The sequence below is a fragment of the Euprymna scolopes genome, chromosome 9 (assembly GCF_053919585.1).
Source record: "Euprymna scolopes isolate OS-2025 chromosome 9, ASM5391958v1, whole genome shotgun sequence".
Taxonomy (NCBI): Eukaryota; Metazoa; Mollusca; class Cephalopoda; order Sepiida; family Sepiolidae; genus Euprymna; species Euprymna scolopes.
The window spans coordinates 114,906,520-114,909,019 of record NC_136490.1 but is presented as its reverse complement, the minus strand read 5'-3'; the positions used below and the strand labels follow the sequence as shown (position 1 = coordinate 114,909,019).

Sequence of the window (2,500 nt, the reverse complement as noted above, 5' to 3'; positions counted from 1 at the left end):
ATAGGCGAAATTCGAACCTCGTAATTTAGGTTTAGAAATAGATTACGTGTGAGAATTAGAAAATGGAATGTAAAACAAACGATTGTTTTAGCTTAGAGATAAAATAGTTTCAAGAAAAGAATGTGCACTGTCAATTTTGTTATGAAAATTCAATTGAAAGAATGCAGCTACAAGATAATTTAATAAACATGTTTTTAACATATTGGAAATGTAGGTTACTGAGAATATAGGTTAAAATTCCTTTTGCAAAAAAGGAAAAGTTTTGGACACGCATGTCCAGAACACGTGAAAGAAGGTACATGTTTTAACATGTGTATGATGTCATGGAAAAATGGGAAGTTCTAGATATAGATAGAAAAACTTTAGAGTTGAGCAGACAGAAGCAGGGGAGAAACAGAGAGGGAGTTTGAGGACGACAGACGATAGTCTGCAGTTTGGAATTCGAACGTCTAGAAGCGAGACGGTCACTTTGAAACTTAATATGTGAAGCTTTGAATTCTTGATGAGAAAACCACGACCGGTCGTGAGAAGAAATAAACCCATCATGTGTTTTTATAAACGTCGTCTTTGTGTTGTGATTCTACCAAAAGGTAAAGTGAATTGTTATTATATGTCTATATATCTGTGTTATAAAATGTCTTGACATACACATCCCATATCAACACTAAGACTGTCTGAACAATGAACACAATCTCCTCACTCTAAGAGCTTCCATCAACGCATCTAAGAACGAACATTTTAATTTATATGAATCGTCTCTTCTTACAACAATCTCTCTACTACAATATAAATCTCTCTTAAAACAACATCCCTCTAAAACTCTCTTAATAAAACTCTCTCTAAGACTCTCTAAGCATCGCTTTTAATAACAACAAGAAAAGAATAATCATAATAATAATAATGAAACCCCTATATAACACTAACGTCGCTGATTTATGGATCAGAATCATGGACTGTTTATCGCAATCGCATACAGAAGCTTGATGTTTTCCACAGGAACTGCCTTAGAACAATTTGTGGCTTCATCCGAAGTAATCCGATGTCTAATTCGGACCTTTTTCACGCGCTGCGATATTAGCGGAATTGAAAGCTTTTAGATGCAACCACAGCTACGTTGGACAGAACATGTGTTGCGTATGGAAGACGACCGGATACCAAAGCAAGTGATGTACGACGAGCTCGACAGTCGACAGCGGAATGTGGGTAGACCTCTGCTTCGCTATAAGGACAAGTTGAAAAAGAACTTGAAATATGTAAATATTCCTTTTCGTGATTTTGAACGCATTGCTTCTGGACGAAACGAATGGAGATCTGCCTGTTAGAGGGGCATCAGGCAGTTCTCTGAACCTGAAAGTGACCAACTTAGCGTGAGACATGAAAGAATCAAAGCATCTGCAAGTATCCCAGTCAATCATTCAAGCCATCTTCATTCTTGCCTCCATTGTGCTTGTTTGCAGATCTCTTGCACAACTCGGATGTCATTTACGATTGAGTAGATGTTAGCATGCTACATCGAATTAAACATGTTTATGTTGTGAAGACCTCATACGTCAAAATCCATGTGAGAGTCCATAATATATATATATATATATATATATATATATATATATATATTTATATATATATATATATATGCAGGTATAAATATATATATATATATATATATGTGCAGGTATATATATATATATATATATATATATATACAGGTATATATATATATATATATATATATACAGGTATATATATATATATATATATATATATATATATATATATATATATATATATATATATATATATGTGTGTTTGAAATAATAAGCGGAAGTTTCTCAAGAGCTATTTCGGCTATCATCTCATCAGGAGAAAATCGATAGCGTACAAAATAATATTATGTCGAAAATAAAGAGTTCTAATGGGGAACTTATTGAATGTGCCAAAAGTACGGGGACACTAAATGTTAAGTTTGCAGGTTGAAACAAGTAACACAGAAAGCAATAAAAATGACGACTCAACAAACAAAGGTAGATCAAATAAGAAGTGTATTAGGAAAAGGTATATTTATAGGATATTTACATAATGCTGTCAAATAAGAGAGTCTTTGCTGGAGAAACATATCTGCTCTCGGCGGCCTTCGGTGGCTTCTGGTGAACACACACTCAGACTAACCGAGTCCTCCTATTTATGTGTAATTACTATCCACATATGCAAATGAATGTATGCAACCACAACACTAACATAAATTTATTAACGTTTAAAAACGATTAAAATATTGGCACACCGAGGGGAAAGAAAAAAAAACGGGAGAAAAGATTCAAAGTTCCCCAAAGAGAAACAATGCGTTGGATGTTTCCTTTTGCCGGCACAAAGTAGGTTGACGCACCGCAATAGAAACATACTCCAAAATCTTTAAATAATTTCTGGAGTCCGCTCTATGTAGCACCTCGAACCATTCTATTTTATATCTATCGGCACAGCATGGGTTGTCAACCAAATGCTGGGC

At 34.4% G+C, this 2,500-nt stretch overlaps 1 long non-coding RNA gene across 1 annotated transcript in view; it reads right to left on the bottom strand.

Annotated features, from left to right (window-relative positions):
- Nucleotides 1-2,500, bottom strand: part of LOC145284805 (uncharacterized) — a 212,462-nt gene that overhangs the window by 147,941 nt on the left and 62,021 nt on the right. The gene's annotated exons all lie outside the window — the stretch shown is intronic.